The following is a 13,951-nucleotide window of genomic DNA, read 5'->3' as shown; positions in this document are numbered from 1 at the left end:
CTTTGGTATATGTTGATTGTCTTTTCTGATGCAAGTTGATTGTCTCACATTTCTTTATATGCTGGAATATTTTCAATATTATATCAAGAGACTCTGAGTCTTGTTTAAATCCTACAGAAAAAGTTGGTATTTAGTTTTAGCCTTCTATGGCCATCAGTCCCAATATGAGTTTAATTTTTCATGTATTTACACTGTTATTCAGATCTGTCCCATGTGTGTAATACTTAGTGGTAAGTCTGGGACCCATCTTCTCATTTCTAAACATTTTTATGCTAAATAGGATTAGATTTACGTATGTGCAGTTTGGGGATGAGCCCAAAGGTTTATAAACAACTTTATGGTGTCACTTTCCCTCTTGCTCTCCATGGCAGCCCCAGTAATTTTTCTCATGCTTCCTTTTGATTGTCCAGCTAGAAACCACCTACTTTCATAATTCTATCATGCCTGGGGCTAATTAGCTGGAGGATCAAAAGTGAGAAAGAAAGGCAATTGAGTTTGGATACGTTATACTGACGCAACAGATCCACTACACGGAGATGAATGTTTTCTACATTCAGAGCTTTGGCTCCAACAGGCCTCCATTGCTGACTGATGTCAATGTCACTGATCTCTTCACCATGGGATTTCCTGGTGACTAAAGAATGAGAAAGCATAGAAAAAGAAGAGAAAGAAAGTCAAAGGATTTACCCTCATTCTTTTTGAGTTTTAGAAATTCCCTTTCAAGCTCATACATGCAGTACTCTCTATCTTTCTCTCTGCCTGCGCTACAATGCTCACTTCCAGGTTTCAGGCTTTGTTGAATTTTAGGCTGGGAGAGACCTGGAAGAAAAAAAAGATAAACTCACCACTAGTTCAATGATGCTCCAAATTCTGGCGTTTTTCTCTGATCCACTTGTTGCTATTTGCTTTTCAAGTTCTCAAATAGCTAGACTGTGAATTCTCTCCTGGTTTTATAGTTGAGTTCAGTGGAAGTGAAAAGAGGCTCGTGTTAACTCCGCCTTAGCTGGAACAGGAACTCTGTAAGGCATATAATATGCAAATATTATTTAAACAATACATAAGGCATGCAATTTATAAGTAGTAATTAGAAAGAGTTATCTTGCCTCAAATTCTTAAAATATTTTATTAAGACATTGTAAAAACCATGAAAATAATTGACCATCAGTTTAGTTTCCAAGTTTTGCTTGATCAAACTTCTTTATCAAATTATAGAAAATCAGATAAAAATTTAAATAATAAAAACACTGTAAACAATATTTATTGATGTTTTGACCTATGACCTAAGCTTGGCAAAATGGTTTAAATGTGTCCCCTCAGAAAGCGTATGTTAAAAACTTAATCACCAATGAAACAGTGTACGGAGGTGAGGTCTAGTGGGAAGCATTTAGGTCATGAGAGTTCCACCTTCATGAATAGAAAAATGCTGATAATAAAAGAGCTTCAGCCTGAAAGTTGATTTCTTGCTCTTTCTCTCTTTCTCCTTGCCCTTCTACCCTGGGATGATGCAGCAAGAAAGGTTTCACCAAATGTCAACTCCTTGATCTTGGACTTCCCAGCTTCCAGGACCATGAGCTAATAAATTTCTGTTTGTTATAATTTACTCAGTCTGGAGTATTCTGTTATAGCAGCACAAAACAGACTAAAATACTTGGCAATGTAGAAATATACAGAAATCTAAAATAGGATATATGCCCTCAAAAAACTTTTTAAACTTATCAGGAAAACTAAATATAAACTAGTAAAAAATTACGCTACAGCAAAAGAGTAAAATAATTTAGGATAACAATGGGAAGAAAAGAGGAAGGCAATGCATGTCTAAATTGACAAGAAACTCTCAAAGTCAAAAAAGATACTATACACTCTTGTGGGGAAAGAGAGATCTTAGCTGGGTCTACAAGAACAGCCAGAATGTACATTGGTAGTAGAGAAGATAGGAAATAATTCTAGGTGGATAGCGCTGCATGAACAAAGTATGACAAGAGAAAATATAAAAATAGATAAGCCAATTTGCCTGGAGATAATGACTTATGAAAAAAAGTAGCTAACTATGGTGAAAAAAAAATCGGCTATGAGTGTAAAGCTCTAAAGTATAATTTTGAGTCTACACTTTTTTCTTGGGCATATTTATATCTAAATGCTATGTAATTTGGCTTAATAAATTTAAACAATGTATTTTCAATTGCTTGGCACTAAATGTTTTTTGCTTTTGGTGGGGCAAGGCCCATTGATTGGAGTGCTCACATGGACAACGGGTAATGAATAGCAAGTTTAGCACAGAGATAATGTACAATATCATCTTTCTGTTTTTGGTGACAGAGTTCAGAGAACAGGAAGTCAATTTGGCAGCTTCAGCACAGCCTTGCCCACAATAAACCTCATGTAGTAGGACAGTTCCTGGATAAAAGCAGGCTAATTCTAGGGTCCGAAAAAGAAATCTCAAGAATCACCTGATAAGAAAGCTGCTCTGACAAACTACTGAAATAAATTATGCCCTTTGATGTATCATGCCAGCTACACTCAGAAGCAGAGATATTTTAGTTATGAAAGAACAGAGTTTGTTGATAAAGATTGTTTAGGTTCTCAGAGACATAGCTTGGGTCCTATGGCACCCAAGAACGGTGGTATCTAGATTGTATGCTACACCATGTTGTGGCAGATATGTTTAATTTGGAGAGACATGTTGCTCATACATTTCCCACTACCATGTTCTTATTCTTCAATCCTGATGCTGAGATTAGCCCAGTTTGGTTGATCAGTTTTTCCTTTCCTCTATCCCCACTTCTTTCTTTCTCTCTTACTTTTCCAATAACCTATACTCTCTGTAATACCTTCTTACAGAAATACTGCACAGTCTTATAACGATGCATTCTCTGACCCATTGGAATGTAAGACCATAAAGGCATAGGACACACCTTATCCATCTCTGTATCACCAGTGTACACAATTACTTGATGGTCTACTTTAACAATTATGACTAGAAATGAAGTAAATCAATCCTTAATACACAAAGCAAACTACGTGCTTTGTTCTGTGATGATAATCTCAGAAAAGAATAAATAGAATGAAAAAAATTAAGTGATTGAAATTTTAAACAAGGACTAAAAAACACATTGTGATAAATAACAAAAGGAAAATCCCTAAACATTCATTGTAGGTGACCATGCCAGATATATTGTTTGCATGTTGTATCCCTTTTTATTGATTATGTGACAAAAAATAGCAAATTCATTCCCATCCAAATTTACCAGCCTCTACTTGGTATGATTATTACAGTGCATTTTATGGAACTATGCTAGTTTGTGACACTAAATTCCAAGACAAATCCTATAGAGCTTTGAACAATACCTTACTGTGTCTGACAACTTTTAAACTTGTGCTTTTAATTTTAGCACAACCATATTTAGAACGTTGGTTTAAAAACTTGGCTTTTCTCTGTCCCCATGATTACAGCCTGCAAGTAATCACAGTCCTTCTCGAGCTTGTTCCTCTGCTCACTGTGCACCTTCATTCAGGTACCAATTGATTTCTAATGAGCTATTAGTTCCATGTGTCTCTGAAGACAATTCGAATCAACCTTGTTTAAACTAAAAGGTAGTAATCACTATTCATATAGACATATGTGTGTTTAATTCCTTACCGGCCACCCACTTTCAAACCTTAGCCTGATAGCAACATTTCTCATACACTTTTGTCTCTAACATCTTCATAGCAACTAGCATTCTAATTTCTCGACTTTTTTTTACTTCTATTTCCCAGTGGGAAATCCAATCTGGTGATATAGTCAGTGACAAAGAAAGTGCTAATTAGCAGATGAATGCAATTAGTATTTACCTCAAATGTTTTCAGGTAACTTCTCTTTCTGACATACATAGTTACAGTATATGTCAGCATTTCTAATTTTACACAACATATACTCAACGAAAACATTAAAACACTGAAGAAAAAGACCACAAACCTACACAATTCCATGTCAGTATTAAAAAGGATGAGAAATTCGAGCCTTTTCTCCAGTACAGAAGGTGCGTACCTGACCTCTCTGCTCAGCCGGTGATGGCCTTCTCTCAGTCTCCAGAGGAAGTAAAACCCCTTCTATTCCATGGAGCCATCTCTGTGTCCTTTTGCTATATCACCATACTCATGCTGAAGCCCAAATTTTCTTCACCAGACTTTGACAAGTGTTCACCAATTTTTCTTGGTTCTATTGCATTGTTGTCTGTTACATAATTCTTGCTTTTCATATACTGTATACTTAGCCTTCTCCAACTAGACTGGAAACGACTTGAAGAGAAAGACTATCATTTATTTTCTGCATATATCACCGTACCGAAAAATACTGCCTTATGTTTCGTAGGCCCTCAATAAACACTTGCTGACTTAGGATCTAAGTATCTCAAGCACCTAACAGTGATAGGGAAATGGATTGATGGATGGAGACATGGAATGACTGATGAATGGATGGAGGAGTCATAGACATCTGAGTAAAAGGGAACCTAATAATAATGGTCTGATTCAGGCACTTCATTTTTCAGATGAGAAAACTGGGACCCAAAAAGAAGAAATGACCTCCATTAAGGACAATACTACTTAGCATTGCAATTTTTATTTTGTATTTGCTGACTCATCTCGATGTAGTGATTCTCAAATCGTGTTCTCTATCCCTTCAACTAATTTTTCACCTCCTCTGTCTCTGTGTACTTCATTGGCATTATTGTGAGTCTCCGCATACCGCAAGTGCTCAATACTTTGAAGAATTGTGGTGGAAATATTTGCTTTTAATCTCTCCCATATGTCATACATTTGCTGGGGAAAAACAGATGATTGCCCTTTCTTTGAGTTCTGTACTTCTTCCTGCTCCTCACGTGATTATGCTCAGAATTAATAATGAGAGTGGCTCCATCATTCTGGGCTTGTGACTCTAGTCAGGTCTATTAGACCTGCTTTTCCAAAGATTTTTTCAAATTAAAACTGAGATGAGAGTTTATTTACCTGAGGGCAGAGTTAGGAAGACGTGAGCCCAGGAAGAATAGGCAGCCTTCATTGTAGCCTGAGGGAGAAAGTTAAATAATGAGAATAAAATCTACATTTAGAGAGAAGCAAAACAAGGACCAGAGAAATGACAAAACATTTAGTGAATGTCAAGTAGTCTGCCATAGTTCTACAAACCATCTTTTTTAATACCCACAAGAAATTGTATGAGCAAGGCCATTTTATGAGCTAGCCTATATGGCACCTTTGTGATTTTAAGAAACACTTTTTTTTTTAACTCCAGGCAGAGAAAGTCTTGTGCCTGGATGCATGTCTTGGTGAATATACAGCAGGCTGGATTTCAGTCCACAATAACCCCTCAGCAGGTACTTTGTGCAGTGCACAGCCTGCACAAGTGTATAGTGGCTATAAGCAAAGTTAGGTATATTATTTCCATTTTATGGATGAGAAAATTGAGGTTCTTCTATGTTAGATAACGCTTCTTAAAAATGCAGAGAGTTTCAAAAAAAATGCTTGTTCCCATAGTTAGTAACAGAGCTAGACACTTACCTGAACCAAAGGTTTGTGTACCTCTCATCTTATCTAAATGTTTGCTTATCTGTGCTTATTATTGTGCTTGCTCTCTTCCTCGCTTTGCTCTCTTACTCTCTCTCTCTCTCTCTGCAGGTATATGTATACATCTACTCTCAACTCCACTCTCATTCCTCCAATGGTCCATGGTAGAGGCATAGTCAGAAAAGACCCTAGTCTCTCTATTTGCATGGGGCTACTCAAGCCAATGGAAAATGCCAGCAGGTGTTTTGAAATATGCAGGTACATATCAATAAAAATATAATATGTTACTTCTAATAAGCATAAATTGATGTTGCGTCTTCTATCCTTAGTCCTTTCACAATTTCCATTTGAAAACAGGACAGAGATAGGGCCAGGAAGGATAGCACGCGTGTGCACACACACACGCACACACACAAGCCCCTTCCAAAATTATGAGAAAGCATACCAGCAGATCAAAGAGCTTCAAGTATCAGTTTGCACAGAGTTGGAGATTTTCAGTTCTGCCAAATGAGTCTAAATTCAATGGCAAGATAAGGAGCTAAATCTGTTGGGTGAGTTATACTTCACCTGGATAAATTAGATGTGCTTGGGGGAAGTATTCATTCTTTCAAGTTGGTAGGACAAATTTCATGCATTGGGACAATTACTTACCAAATACTATAGGCCTAAAAGAGATAACACAGTTTGTAAAGCAGTTGCATCTAATTGACAGTATAGCTTACAAAAAATCATTGATGAAGGGCCTTTTGGTACACCATTATGGCTATACTCACATTGTGAAAAGAGAACGGAATGAGACCAGAGTCTATCCTCCAGCAGTTTGTAATCAAAGCATAAAGCAGAGCCTACTTTTCAGAAGCAATGGAGCAATGGAGCACTAGGCACATTTTCAGGAAATAATTATGCCCAGTGATAAAATGTAGATATCCAGTCACCAAACTGAGAAAGGCTCTGGAGACTTCACTTCAGAAATGAGAAGAAAAAAAAAAACTTGAACTTTTAAACTGGTGGAATAAAGGCAGAGCAGGGAAATTTGATATATATGTGCAAGATGTGGTCCACAGCCCAGGGCAGGACTGAGTTTACAGGAAAGATGTCTTAAGAACATTGATATGAGGAGCAGGCTACCAGTCTGGTAGCTCTAATTGAACAAAGACCTGACCTCAAGGAATTTTCATTCCCTGGGGAAGCCAGACATATACATAATTAACTGCATTGTGTAATTGAAATGTGTTGTATCAGTACTTCTCAAAATTTAATGCACATAAAAATGTTGGGAATTTTTTTAAGGTAGATTCTGATCCAATAGGTCAGGGATGGTTACAAGAGCCTGCATGTCTAATTATCCCAGCTGATGTAGACACTGCTGGTCTGTGGATCAGGTGGCAATACAGGAAATTGTAGACATAGGAAAGTACTATGAGAATGTACAGTAAGAAACGTTCATGGAAGACAATTCTCAGAATATAAGAACCCTGAGCTAAGCTCTGGAAAATGTGAACCAAGAAGATTTGGGTTTTGTAATAAGCTCCAACAAACTGGTGAGCAAAAACTAGATATGCATTGAGGTGCACCAAATACTTGTTACTAGAAGCTTTCATATTAATTTGATCACAAGTATAAAAAATACAACAATAGCCACAATGAAAAAGGAAAGGCCATGGGTACATCTCTTTCAGAATACTAAATTGTAAAACATTTGTACTTTTACAATCTTGGAAATGTAAACTCCAATTTGTTTTTCAAAATAAGAGTTATTGTAATGTGAACTCCGAATTTTCACGTTTGTCCCTTCTCTGAGTAAGCCAAGGGGATTGTGTTTTCATTCTGCTTTTATTTTGCTTGCCTGTTAGGAGAAGCAAATTAAGGCCAAAGACTTTGTTTCCCTTGACTCAAGCACCAAATGACCTGTTTCAAGATGAGAGTAAACAGTGGTCATGTAGACAGCCTTTAACTATGCAGCAGGTGTTGACACCTGTAGCTACTTAATCCCAGCCAAGATAATTGCCTCTTTCTCAAGGCAGCTGGCTCAAACCAGCCATTGTCCTCCCCATTACTGAAACTATTTGGAGATGTTAAGGAATGGCTTTCCCTCAGGTAATACAGGAATAGAGAGGAGATTTGGCTGCTAGGAGGCCACTTTGGTCAGCAGTGCATGTGGTTTAACCCACACCCCTGATATTTTGGCAGCCAAGCCTAGAATACAGCACCTGGACAGCAGGGTCTTTAGCCAGACAACATCAGCCAGCAAAGGGCACCACCTGCCAATGGCTACATCTAGAATTGGCTAGAGGAGAAGCGCTGTGTGGGAAGGAGAGCTAATAACGCATTATCAGATTGGAAGTTATTAGCATCATTAAGATCCTCTACTAAATTTGGCTAAAATAAATTTGACCCTGCAATAGATTAAGTAATTATTTTTTAGGGTTTAAGGTGTGTATGTGTGTGCGTGCATGCACATGGGTGAGTGCTCATGATGCAAGAGTGAAAATTTCTCCTATACCCTAACAAACACACACACACACACACACACACACACACACACACATTTTTTCAGGTTGTCAGCACTACAAATAGGTTCTCATTACACTGGAGATTAGCAGATGCTCATTACCATTTATCAAATTAGGCATGAGAAGTGCAAACTGCTAGGACATTAGCTCTTCCTAATCACTGTGCCCTCACACTTCAGAAACACTGCCCTGTCTCCCATATTGCAAAATATTCTATTTCAATCTCCACTCCAAGTCCAAACAAAAACCTTTACATATAAAGCCTGTGTTTCTGAGATAATGTTAAGCCAGCTTTTAAATGAGAAAACAATAGAGTAATAGGCAATCATAAGCTTTGAGTGTTGAAATGAACTGCTGGAGGTCAAATAGTTCTGCTAGCCTTCAGGAAAGAGAGTATCTAAATAATTCTGTACAGATGGGCACTCATTCCAATTTTTAACATCTCCAGGGAAAGAAACTCTGCCTTTTCACTTGGTTATCTTATTCTAATGTATTTTTTAATGTCAATTTTTCATTTATTTAGTCTATTTCAACCATTTTTAATGAAACATACTCGCTATGTCCAGATTTATATATTTAATTTAGGACTCCCAAAATTGGGGATTATGACACTCAAAAATGTGCTACATATTAAAATTTTTTAAATGTATTATTTTCTCTATATTACATACAATTAACAGAAATTATAGTTACAGGTAGTTCATATATGAATAGTGAAAGCTTCCCATATGCTGAGCATTTTCTCAGTTTGTTCTATCAAAGCACTCATCCAAAAAATGTCAAAATATCATTAAAATCCCTCTTTACCACAACAGCCCTTTCAGGGATTTTTTTAACCTGCTTTTTTATTCCCTCAATTGTCATGAAACAAAGTGTACATTTGGAGATGGCCTAGGTAGTCGAGAAAGTGGGAAAAGGGAATTTGCTGTGCTTTTTGACAACTCTGTCTGTTGGATATAGGTGGGCTAATTTTTTTTCCCTTTCAGGCAAGATATGCACTGTATAATGTCTCTGCAAAATGCAACAACTTTTAAAATAACAAGCTATGAATAAGAAATTGGAACAGTGTTGCAGCTCTGAGCTTTATCATGAATGTTTAAGAATATGCAGGAAGTCTAATTTGGTCAATTATTTTCCCCAAAGACACAAAAATAGCAAAACAGCAGACATGGCAAAATAACCTATGTTATATGCTGTCAGAACCATATGATAAGACATTACCATCATCAGCAAAAGCCCGACTTCCCCAGCTGCAGTCTAAGGATGAATGTTTCCAAAATGTACACCATGCGCCTCCAGAGTTGGAAAAGTCTTGGAGATGCTTCTAATTTGCCTGTGGAATATTGTTCCTTAATCTGTCTCCACACAGATTGGGACACACCTAGTGATGGTTGCTCATCAAATATCTAAATAGGTAGCTAAGATACCATAGATACAAATGAATACTAAAGATCATTTAGATCAACCATTAATTTTTCAACTGGGGAATTAAGCTGCATAGATATTTAGGAACGTGCTCAGGGACATATTTTGAACTCAAGTTTTTAAAATCTCAGATCAAGGCTGAATCCGAGTATATCAAGAAAGAAAATATATTATTAAATAAAAATTTTATTTCCAGAAGACACAAATAAGGCAGAAGAGAGAGGGAAAGTTATAATAGCAAGTTAACTTTAATGTTTTTCGTTTTGTTTTTTTTTTTTTTTTTGAGAAGGAGTCTCACTCTGTCACCCAGGCTGGAGGGCAGTGGCGCGATCTCAGCTCACTGCAACCTCTGCTTCCCGGGTTCCAGCGATTCTCCTCCCTCAGCCTCCCGAGTAGCTGGGACTACAGGCGCATCCCACCACGCCCAGCTAACTTTTTATAATTTTAGTAGGGACAGTGTTTCACAGTGTTAGCAAGGATGGTCTCTATCTCCTGACCTTGTGATCCACCCGCCTCGGCCTCCCAAAGTGCTGGGATTACAGGCGTGAGCCACCACACCCGGCCAACTTTAATGTTTAAATATTAAGGAACATGTATAATACAAGTAAAAAATTGACTATGAAATCACAACATGGGGCTCGAGCCTTAGCTCTGCCACTACATGAGCAAATTCACTGGGCAAGTCCTTTTTCTGATCTTGAAAATTACAAGGTTAGAATGAACTGTTTGGAGTTCCAGTTTTACGTAATAAGTAATTCTTGAGCTTCATTGCTTGTACTTGCTTTCACTGTGTTCACCTATAATAAAGCATAGTTCTCTTCCAGATTCTTCAGTCGTTTCTTTTTCTCTTCTTGGTCTCTTAAATTTTCAGCTTTCCCCAAAGTCAGCCATTAGCCTTTTATTTTCTTATGTTTCTATTTAAACTGTGTCAACAACTCTTCTTGCTTTAATCATAATCCATACACATCTGATTTCCTAATTCCATACTGATTAATAAGATTTTTGTCAAGTCTGCCTTAAAAATGCTCGAGAATATTCTTTTCTATTCTCATATTTATGCAGTCTTAGTCCCAAAGTTTCAATATCCCTTAAAGATTTCAAAGTTTTCCCTGATAATCTCTCTGTCTTCAGCCTGTCTTCCAATCCATCCTCTCTATGTCTATCAAGGTCTAATTTTAAAATATAATGATCATTTCTCATTTTACATACCCCAATTTCAAACTCAAATTTATCTCTCCATTGAAATTACATTAACAAGAACATGCCTAATACTTTTTCTAGTTTAATTTTCTACATTTTTCTCCATATTCAGTGTCCACACCAACCTCTCCAAGGAATTTGCTCTTAAACAACTAGCCATTTTTCCGATCACTACTGATAACGAAATTAAACTAAATGAATCTTCGAAAGCTGTGAATTTCAACAGGGCATGGGTCCTATCTCAGTCATTGTTATACATGTTCAGAGCCTAGCACAGCAACTGGCACATAGTAGGAACTCCATAAATGTCTGTTGAATGAATTCAGTATTATTGAATGAATACCAATTAAATTGCTATTAATTGGTAATGCAAAATACAAAGAACATGGGACGATATTATGCAGAAGATTTTTAAGTGTTGAGCACTAAGAATATAAAATGAAAATTCCCTTTTTAAATGTTTGATTTTGTTCTGATGCAAGCTTTGGTATCAAATAGAAATAGAACTATAAATATAAATCTCTGATTCACCTATCTATGTACTCTTCTGTCCTAAAATCAGACAGAAAAAAATTACAAGTCTCTACAGGAAGACAATGATACAGCTCTGCTGAATTCTTAGTGTTGGACCAGCATATATAGCTCTGTGTATTAGCTCTCCTAAATTATAAATCCTGCCTGGGATCTTGATTATTCAGATATCAAGGAATCCATCTACTACTTCTGCATTATAACATGTTAATCCAAAGCCAGTTTTAAATTTCTTATATTTATTTTGCATGTGTTACATTTTTAAGGTGTTTTAAACATTTTAAATCTGTGGACGGCTACATATTTTTATACAATTTTCTCTGACTTCAAGGGCGTTTATGTTTCTTGGGTTGTTATCTAACATCCCCAGTCAGCCCCTTACACAATTCAGTGGACATGTGGGCTGTATATTTGAGGTAGTAAACCTTAGGCCATCTGGTTTGGATACTCAGGATATCTTAGTAGTGAGCTACACTTGCAAAATATTTTTTTCAAAATGAGAGCTACTAAGGCTATAACTAGCTATGTATATCTCACAAATTTGATGCCTTTTCCCAAGCTTTTATTGTGTGTTTCAGGGCAATTATCTAAAAATGAAAGGTTTCAATTGGGGAACTTTTTCATTTATGTTTTTATTCTCTCATTATTTCACAAGTATATGTATTATTTATCCGACAAACTGCAATATTTGATCTTCTGATTTTCTCGGGATTTCCTTTTGACACAGAAGCGTCTATTCTGGGAAATAGCTCAGAAGATAAATTCATTGCTAATTAACTGTGGATGAGTTGACCATTAACTGAGTAGTAAGCTATATAACATTTCTAAGTTTTCACAATTCTGTGGCATTTTGTCTCCCTTGCCATAAAATTTCTGAAGGAAGGGACCATATTTCATTCATTTTACAAATATGCATGAATGTCTCCTATGTGCTAGCTACTATGCTAAGCTTTAAAAATGGGACAATTGACAAAACAATGGCATCTTCAACTTATCTCTTTATTCTGTTTATAGCTCTGAAAACTATTATTACAATTGACAGCAGGCTTTTCAATAACTAAGGATAACAAAGGTCCATTTGGCACATTTCTCTACAGTGAGGTTAACACTTCTTTCATCTCTCTCTTCCTTTTCTTTTCCACAGCTCTTCTTACTGTGGAGGGAAAAGCCACTGTTCTGTCTTACTGACTTCTAGTCACGAACATTCAGAGCCAGAAAACTTGTAAACCGGTAAAAAGGCAATTACCAAATGTTTAATAAGCAACTGTTATATGCGGTTCATTCATTTACTATTCAAATGCTTACTGAGCACATACACCAGTACGGGCAGTAAGTATCCCATAGTTAGATTGAAGGCAAGCAAATATAAAGTGAAGAAGTCCTGTCCTCAAAACCTTTTAAGTTTGTTTGAGTCTATTTTTTCAGTCTACCAACTGGAGACCAATAGCCTGAATGGTGTCTAATTACTACCACACCCAAGTCCTCCAAGGAGAACTAGATGCATTCTTAGGCCTGTCCAGTGGGTCAGTTTTAATAACCTTCAATTTAAAGAGAAGGAAAAGATATGCAAAAAAGTAAAATCTTCTCATCTGTACTCTGGTCTTTGGGCTGAAATGTCAAGGGATTGTTAATGCTGCCTCATTTAATGATTAGAAATCTAATTACCTGGAATGGAGGGCTGCATTAGGAAAGTCTGGGAGCAGAAAGAATCTTTCCTATCATAAAGTGCTGCCACCCCCTCTTCCTGGGGATCATCAGTGCTGATTTTTTGTCATGTGAGGATCAAACGTGTTGAGATGACGTAGCATGTTTCAGTTAGGATATTCTTCATCAGTGCATTGGGCTTGATCCTGCTTTAGTTTTCTTAATATTCTTCATGCTCTAAGAAAAAGAAAGTTTTGGGGTTTAATAACAACTGTGAAAGCTCAGTAAAACGAAAATCTGTTTCCACGTCCCTCAGCTTCCCTAGAGCAAGACAATATTGCTTTTTGCTGATTATATAATACTGTTTTCTTTGTGCCATCCTCTTGCTGAAGAAATGACAATGACCTGCCACCACTGAGAACATCACGTTCAAATTCATGCACTTCATATTTGTGGCCTTTGCCCAACCTGGACCCACTCTGCCAATCCTGATTATCTTTTGTCACACACCCTCTACTTTAGAAATCCCATCATTTTTGTTTTCAAGAGACTTGTGGCAAAAATTTGTCTCTGTGTTCCTGCCTCTTGTAACTGAATATAGTTTGAATTCCTATAACAGTCTATGTATGTTTCACAAATTTGAGTACTAAATTATTTATCATCTCCTATCCTTTCCTCATTACTTTGTGTGTGAAGAAGACTTCAGGTCTAGAATGAGATCAAATGCAAAGTGCCATAACACTCAGTACTAGAACAAGCTCCACTGTATTTCACCTATGTGGTCTACTCACGTTACTTTGTAATTTTAAACCTCAGATTCTCTTAAGAGATATTCCTTCTAGGGCAAGAATGTACATGTACAACTTTCAGACTGAATCATGGACCACTGAAGATTCAGGGCAAGTTTCCCTTTGCTTTATATTTTTCAGAGCAAACAATATGTGTTTAATAAATAATTATTGGCTGGGAGTGGTGGCTCACACCTGTATCCCAGCATGTTGGGAGGCTGAGACGGGCAGATCACAAGGTCTGGAGTTCAAAACCAGCCTGGCAACATAGTGAAACCCGTCTCTACCAAAAATACAAAAATTAGCTGG

At 36.9% G+C, this 13,951-nt stretch overlaps 1 long non-coding RNA gene across 4 annotated transcripts in view; it reads right to left on the bottom strand.

Moving 5' to 3' along the window:
• LOC129531819 (uncharacterized) overlaps positions 1 to 13,951 on the bottom strand; it is a 210,501-nt gene that overhangs the window by 19,155 nt on the left and 177,395 nt on the right. For 2 of the 4 annotated variants that reach the window (XR_008677246.2, XR_008677243.2), the window contains exons 2-4: positions 12,876 to 13,091; positions 4,987 to 5,044; positions 846 to 1,017 (exon numbers count right to left, since the gene is read on the bottom strand). This is a non-coding gene — a long non-coding RNA (uncharacterized lncRNA). Of the gene's footprint in view, positions 1 to 514; positions 635 to 845; positions 1,018 to 4,027; positions 4,279 to 4,986; positions 5,045 to 12,875; positions 13,092 to 13,951 lie in introns of all 4 variants that reach the window. The other 2 variants (XR_008677244.2, XR_008677245.2) reach the window with 2 other exon arrangements.

Source organism: Gorilla gorilla, chromosome 12, assembly GCF_029281585.2.
Source record: "Gorilla gorilla gorilla isolate KB3781 chromosome 12, NHGRI_mGorGor1-v2.1_pri, whole genome shotgun sequence".
In the NCBI taxonomy this organism is placed as follows: domain Eukaryota; kingdom Metazoa; phylum Chordata; class Mammalia; order Primates; family Hominidae; genus Gorilla; species Gorilla gorilla.
Note: the sequence above shows the minus strand (reverse complement) of the source record. Positions and strands in the feature narration are given on the sequence as shown.